Here is a 7,703-nt window from a genome sequence, read left to right as displayed (position 1 = left end):
GCCGTCCCGCGGCCGCCCGCCTACCTCGCAAGAGGTCGCCGGCCCCCGCCTCAGCGCGGCGACCGTTGGCGGGGGACGCCGCGCGGCGCCCGCCCATTGGCCCCCGCGGCCGCCGTTGGGATTTGAAGCGAAGCGCGGGAAGAGCCGTTGGCCGCCGCGTTACCGCCTCGCCTCACGCCATAGCCCCCGGGCGAGGAGCTCAGCGCCCTGCCCCCCGGCAGCACCAGGAAATCGGCGTTTCTTACCCTTAAAGTAAACGTGAAAGTCCTGTGAGCGGGCGGGGATGAGTAATGAGCTAAAAGCGAGGCAGGTGCGGCGCTCGTCGCGTCCTCTCCACTTTGTTTTCCACTCCAGAAACCGCGGCGCTCGCCCAGCAGCTGCACGCTATTAGGTGAGGGCTGCAATGGGCCACACGTGACAGGCAAAGACGAGTAATGGGGGTTCAGGGGGGCTTTGCTGGGGCAAGGAGAAGGCAACGTGCCCGCTCTTGTGAAGAAGCAATTTGAAGCAGTAGTACAGAAGGGAATTTGCACTGTTTGGATGAATAAAGAATTCAAGATCCCTGTTCATCAATCAGCTACTGAAGAGTTTAATTTCAACCACATGAATAGGCCTGGCTTGTTGGTGCCTGTCTGAGGCACTGGGCTTAAAGCTGAGCTTTAAGGAATTCCTTAATAATTTAACTCTATTACTTTAGGACATGAAAAAGATTTCTTAGTTTATCCAAAATTTTTTCCTTAAAATATTTTTTAGTTAATCTGTAAGAAGACAGATTTAAGTGCTTTAGTGGAATCTTTTGCTTTAGGTAGAAATAACCCTTCTTATTTTAACGTATCTTAAAGAAATGCAATTGCTAGCAGCAATAAGCTTGAAAAGTTATCAAAGTGCTGACACGTGTGCTCGTATTTCCTGCAGTATCATTTGCCAGTGGGACCTCGGAAGTACTTGCCTATGTCAGCTGCAAAAACCACATCCTGTTGCTGCAAATTTAGCTTCTGGCGGATGCTGATGAAGGCCAGCGAGGGAGCCTGTGCAAGGTACATGACATCTCGGTGCCAAAGAGCCTTGGCATTAGCCTGTCTAGGACAGAGAGCTTTCTCATTTCCTCCGAGCAGCGTGTTTATAATCAGGCCTCTGTGCATGCTTTAATTTTAGGGGACATACTGGATCCTCTGTTCTCCTGGCTTATGAAATTATTTTTACAGACATCAAAGCAGCCAGCAGGCTTAATTAGACACTTAATTATATATAAGGGTGGTAAAGCATGCATTTGGGAAATAAAAACAGGATTTTCAAAACCAGTTGAATACCAGTGCACAGAGTAACATTCAGATGAGTGTTGCACAACCTCACACATGACAAAAATGAAGGGGGTTTTGGTGTTTTTTTTTTGTTGTTTTGTACTAACAGTATATCTAGATACTAGCTTTCAGGCCTGATAGATGTAGCAGAGAAGTACATCTTTTATTGCTGAAACAGAGTCTGAGTATAGCTACTCAAAGGGTGCCTTGTACACTCTTCACTTGGGGAAATACACTTTAAAAGCACACAGGAGACTAGCAAGTGAGCTGATACATCAGTGCAAGGGTTTGAATAATTTATTATAATTTTTCATACAACTGACCAAAATCTCCTTTTTCCCTAGCTTCCCTACCCTAGTTTCTGTCATGCCTTTTGGAAAAGATCAATCAATCTATCTGTCTAAAAAGAAGATCACAGAATGGTTGAGGTTGGAAGTGACCTCTAAAGGATACATTACCTATAGTTAAGCAAGTACAAGCAATACAACTGCATATGAAACAGTTCCAATGATTAAAATGGGCATTTTCCAATAATTTTTGATCTAGAAACACCTTTGGTTCTTTACAGCTAAAACATCAGGAATATAATATTTCCAGTTTGCTGTTGCCCTCTTCTGAATCTTGTTCAGTAGGAGAGCACAAACTGAAAGAAAACATTTAGAACTATTTTCTTTCATATGTATTAACTTGCCTTTCATAAAGCAAATTTAATTCTGCATTTTATTTATTGCTTTTTTTTTATGTTTTGCTACAAATTGCTTTCATATGCAAGCTTCATTAACACTGTTTACTCCTTCTACTAGAATAATTAAGTCATTATTAAATAAACAGGCCCTTGTTATTTAAGATCCTATGTTAGTTTTCAAAATAATAGCTGGGAAATATCCAACTACAATTACACTCTACCTACCTAAATTCTCTTTGTAGTTTTAATTAAAATACATTATCCAGCATGATTTTACGTCCTATTTTAAATTACTGTACAGCACTGGTAAGAAAATGAAGGTATCTGTAGCACAACTACTCCCTTTTGTGGACTTAGAATAAATAGGTAGAATAAATGCCTTTATTTGATCCTAACTTGAAATGGTAGACTTGCATAATCTCTAAAACTTTCTTCAAAAGTAAAACACAGTCTATTAAAGGTACACCCAGGGAAATTTGGATTTGTTTTTCTGTCAGGGTTACTACAGTGAAGAAATTTAGGAATATAGAGAATAACATGACTAAAATGACAAAAAACAAGATGGAATTACACATATGCCGCTCATTTCAGTTTGAGCAGAAAACTGAACTGAGTGTTTCAGTTTTCGTCAGTATGGCCCAAACTACAATTGCAGGTGTCATAAATTTCAAAAACTGGTTCCCCATAGTGCAGAGCCAGCAGCTTTTACAAAAGCAAAACCAGATATAGAATTGATCTGTAGCACTCCTCGGTTCTAGCAATGTACTTTGAGAATAATTTATTCTGATTAAGCCCAAGATACTCACTAATGGGAAGTCTGAATCCCATTTCAAACATTTTTATGAAAATTGTTTTATTCATGTTACTATGCAGTCACCACTGAGGTTGCTGCACATGTGTTGTTTAGCTCATAACCACTAGAAAAGTGAAGCGCATTATACAAATTTGCACAAATTTGGAGCTGAAATATTGATGGAAGACATCTAAAATAAAAAATATGTAAATGTTTTCCATATGCTAATATAAATGTTTAGTGTTAAATAAAATAGACAATCACCTCCATTTCTAGTATCAATAATTTATTTTATTTTTATTCATTTTTTTTTTTTACATTTTGCAATCTGTTACAGGAGAAGAAACACTTGCTCATGAAAGTGACATGTTTTTTAACCATCCCCCAAAGTAATGAAAATACCTAAGCATATTCCCTACTCTGCAGATATATGATTGAACTGCCAATGTTAAACCATATTCAGCAAGTATACTCCCTATTTATTCTTTGTGTTAATTAGTTTTAGTACTCTCCTTCTCCTACAGGAAGACTCATACCTAATTTTCTTCATTCTAAATTTCTCAGTCTTTGATCTCCCTACCTATCTATCTGGAAACAAGTCAAGCAGACTAGCTACTGAAGCCAAAGCCACATAGGTGGAATCAGTGCCAATCTGTGTTCTCCTGGCAATCTACTCAGTTTCCTACTGGCCCAAAAGGTAATAAAATAACTTCCTAGTTTCCCCAAAACTAGATTCTCTGCAGGACAGTGCATTGCAATGCCACTGAACTGGCCACAGTGGATGTTCTTACTGGAAACAAGTCAGGTAACTAACAAGATACAAAGAATTATAAATGAATTTGGTAAAAATGTTTCTAACATTTTTCTCAATGGTATATTAACTAGAACCCTACTTTCCTTCCACAAAAAAATATATTTTTTATAAATACATTTTAATACAGGCAATTCTGATTCTATGCAAAAAAGTCAATGTCACATTCAAACAGGTATTCTCAGTGTAGCATTAAGATAAAAGCAGACATCACAGTAGGCATCAACACAGTGATTATTGGGAGGCAGTTTACAAAGTCTTGTGAACAGATACATAAACACACACTTTCAGCCACTTAATCAGACTATCCTGTGATGTAGAAAGTAACTGAGCTGCACTTGCCTGGAGGCCTGGCAGTATCACACTCTTGAAATATATTTCCATGTTTAGAAAATTTTACCAACTGTCAATTAGATTTAATTTCTGAGTAGTATTAAACATTTGTGTAAACTTTGCTACTGTTAAGAAGCTACAGGTGATTTTGAAATTCATCAGAAAAAAAAAAAAAAAAAAAAACTTAAAAAATCTCGGTTCCAACCAGCTGAAGCTAACTCTCAGTCTTTCCCTCATCTTTTTTTCCCAAGGTAACTTCTATTACTAGAGTCAATCTATGCCATCAGCTTTGGACCATGCAAATAGAGCTCTGTGCACATAGGCTTGTCTCGTTTGTGCAATACAAGTATAGTTCTAGCTGCTTTTCTTTTTGTAAGGGATAAAAGTTGTATCTACAATTTCATTCATAAACAGACTTAATTAAAACTCAGCTGTCAACAGTATTTTTCCCCTGGAGGTTATGAATAGTTAACAGATTGGTTTTATAATACATATTATGTATGAAATTTGGATATTAGCAGTCTATTAAATAACCCTAAAATAGTCTATCCTTGAAGAAGCATTCCCTTTAATTTTGTCACAAAGATTGAATTCTAGGTTTTACTAGTGAACATGCATTTCTCAATGCACTTTAATAGTCTCTCTGCATCAAAATTAGGGACTTGGCAGCTCACAATCTGTTTCATTCATAGACAGCCACTAGCTGCACCTCTTACACTCCCACACAAGTATCTGAGATACAACTCAAGTGAAGGACAGAGGAGGCAAACAGAGCTATTTTACTGACCTGTTCATAAAAAAGAAGACATATAGAGAAATCATGAGCAAGAACTAAACCCCAGCACCTCGTTTTCAAAATACTTCAAAAAAAATACTTTTTTAAAAAAGAGAGAAATCCTCCTGAGTCTGGGAGAGTGGATTATTCTGTAATTACATAGGTGTCACCACATAACGAACACATTCATAGAAACGCTTTTGGTTTTGGTCACTGATCTGAGATCAAAGTTTCTTAAATTTAAACCATACCTAACTTGGTGTGTTAATTTGGAAAATAAATTCTATTTCTCCTCCTAAAGTTTGTGAATTATTAGACCGTGCAGCATGTTAGTATTTGTTAACCACAAATATTTTCCTGTTACCTTTCTTCACAAATCCTGAAGGCTAAAGGAACTTCAGACAGAGAAAGGAAAAGAATTTCTTATGTTGAGTTACAGTATGGCAATATGGGTACATGCAGAGACTTGACTTCCTTTTCCAAAATTTATTCAGTTTGTAAAGTACACGTAATTATGTCTTCTGATGAGAAACACCTAGTCATTGCTAGCAGATCATTTTACTTAGCTTTTTGATGTTTTCTTTTGCTTTTAGAAAGTCAGATCCCAAATTTGCAGATGAACTTATTAAAACAGCTTTATTGTTGTAGTGATGATTAAAATATTTTTAAAAAGAGAACAAAGAAAAATAGCAAAAAAAAAAGAGATTTATATAGAGACAGAATTTGGTGATTTTCTAGGTAAGCTTGCAAAGTAAGCTCAGTACAGATTAATATTCAAAACACAAAATTAGAACTAGCCAACAAGACCAAATGTTTGCTTAAGATTTGACTTTCAACTGGTTCAAAATAAGAATCAGCTGCCAATTTAAGGAGAAACTGTGAATCTAATTTTACAACTTGGAGCATTCTGCTCCCTTTCAGATAATGAAAGTTGAAGTTTCTCAGTGCCTTACATTGCATGGTCTTTAAAAAAACAAAATCTCTCACCCTGAGAGCCCCAAAAAATCAAAGTTTATTTTATTAAAAATGCCCAACTTTATTTTCTTGCTTTAGAGTAATCCTAATTATAGAAGACAAATTCACTCTGTAAAATATTTTACTAAATTTTCTAATACCCTGAAATTGTAACTCATTGAATCTGAATTATTAGAACAGTTAGCAGAATTCATGATGAAGATCAATAGTTGATAGTTCCTTTGCTTTTATACTTAACCTCAAACCTGCCTTAGAATGCAGTGTTAGAAAATCCATTCAGCAACATACTACACTTCTGGGAAACAGGTAATTTTCTCCAGGTTCTTCTAAGTTTTTGTAGGGATACATCTCCCTTTCAAGTTTTGTTTGATTATAGTTATATATTTTTATGGTCTGGGGGTTTTGTTTTGTTTTTGAAATCTATAGTCTTAAAAAGAGGTAGTATAAAAAACGAGCAGAACTTGACAATTTCAGCAAACAATATTCACATATAGAGAGGATACTCAATGTGATAACCTAAGACTGACAAGAGTCTGCATAGAAGTTTAATTATCACTCTCCAGAAATATTTGGAGATGATACAGCCGGTTGAAATGTATGACTGGCAGTTCTGGGCAAGCAGTATTGCTGGAAGTCCCTTAAAACTCTTATGCACAGACATGATTAATATGAACAACAGATAAGATCTGAAAGATACCAGCTGGAAAGGGTATAGGGTGCTACTTATAAATATACATACCCTCTTCTGCCTTCAGATCAATACATTTTATCCTTCAAGAGTTGATCAAAAGACACAAATACTTGAGTCTGATTTTTTTTTTTTTAATATAAAGATAGTTCAAAAGCCAGGATGCAAAAACGTGGAGGAGGGTAGACTTCTTGTAGACTATTTTCACCTTTAGAAACTCTTGTGCTGCAAAACTTTGTGAACAATAGCTCAAAGCATTATAAAAATAATGAGGAAATTCTCTGTAACCCTCAAACAAGTAAGTCAACCATAGGCTAATCTTATGGTTTAATACACTACAGACAAAAAATGTGATAAGTCTCAACATGATTCAACATGATAATAATTACTGCAAGATACCAGTTGTGCAAAATCAGTGAACTCCACATACTTTCTTAGCTACTGATCTTAATAAAACATTCTGTGCTGTACCTTAAACTCGCTGTATTTTCTAAAAACTGAATCAACTGTCAGAAGTAAAGCAGGCCAAGCCCAATACAAATGGTAACACATTTAACAGTAATCACAACCCCAATAATAGCACAAGACCTCCCTGCTCTTGGATAGATCATTAGACAGGCTACATGTAGAACCATTTGTAGTTTTCCTGTTGGACTTAGGCTGTTACTGGAAGATGTTAATCACAACTGGAAATGGTATTTTATAAAAAATGCTACAATCACACACCTATCTGAGGATAACACATAATGTTCCACTGAAACTCACAGAATTAGACATGGAGACATCAAGTATTTATAGAAATATCTACAAACTGCAACTGCCAATTATTAGAGTACCAGTGAACTGATCTCTAGAGTAAGGGCTTCATGACAACAGGCTACTTGCTACTCAGACAAAATAAAAGATGAAAGGTTTTACTTTCAAACAACCTTCTCAGCTCTTTGTTTTACTTGGTTTTACCTAAACTAATTAATTCTTTTAATGTTGCTACTATGCACTTAAACTCTTCTAAGAAGAAGCAATTCTCAGAAACTTAGGCAAAAAGGTTCTTCTTACAGAGATAAGAGCTACTGATAAATCTGTGTTGTGCCTTCAAGTCTTGCATTATCATACTATTCAGATTAATAAGTATTAATATCAAATGAAAAACTTTTTTTTAAGGGGGAAAACACTATCCAAACATTCTTCCAATTCAGATACAAACACAAAATTGGAAATTCCACAGACTAGTTGCCTTACACGAATGAAAGAGTTGCTCTAACAAGCAATAACAGGCAATGCTGCAGCCCTTGTCCTAGTATTGAGCAGAGGAAAAAAAAAAAAGAAAGAAAAAGAAAAAAAA

Source organism: Nothoprocta perdicaria, unplaced genomic scaffold (genome assembly GCF_003342845.1).
Source record: "Nothoprocta perdicaria isolate Ctin4 unplaced genomic scaffold, notPer1 scaffold_50, whole genome shotgun sequence".
Lineage (NCBI taxonomy): Eukaryota > Metazoa > Chordata > Aves > Tinamiformes > Tinamidae > Nothoprocta > Nothoprocta perdicaria.
The sequence above is the reverse complement of the archived record's forward strand: the minus strand, read 5'-3'. Positions refer to the sequence as shown.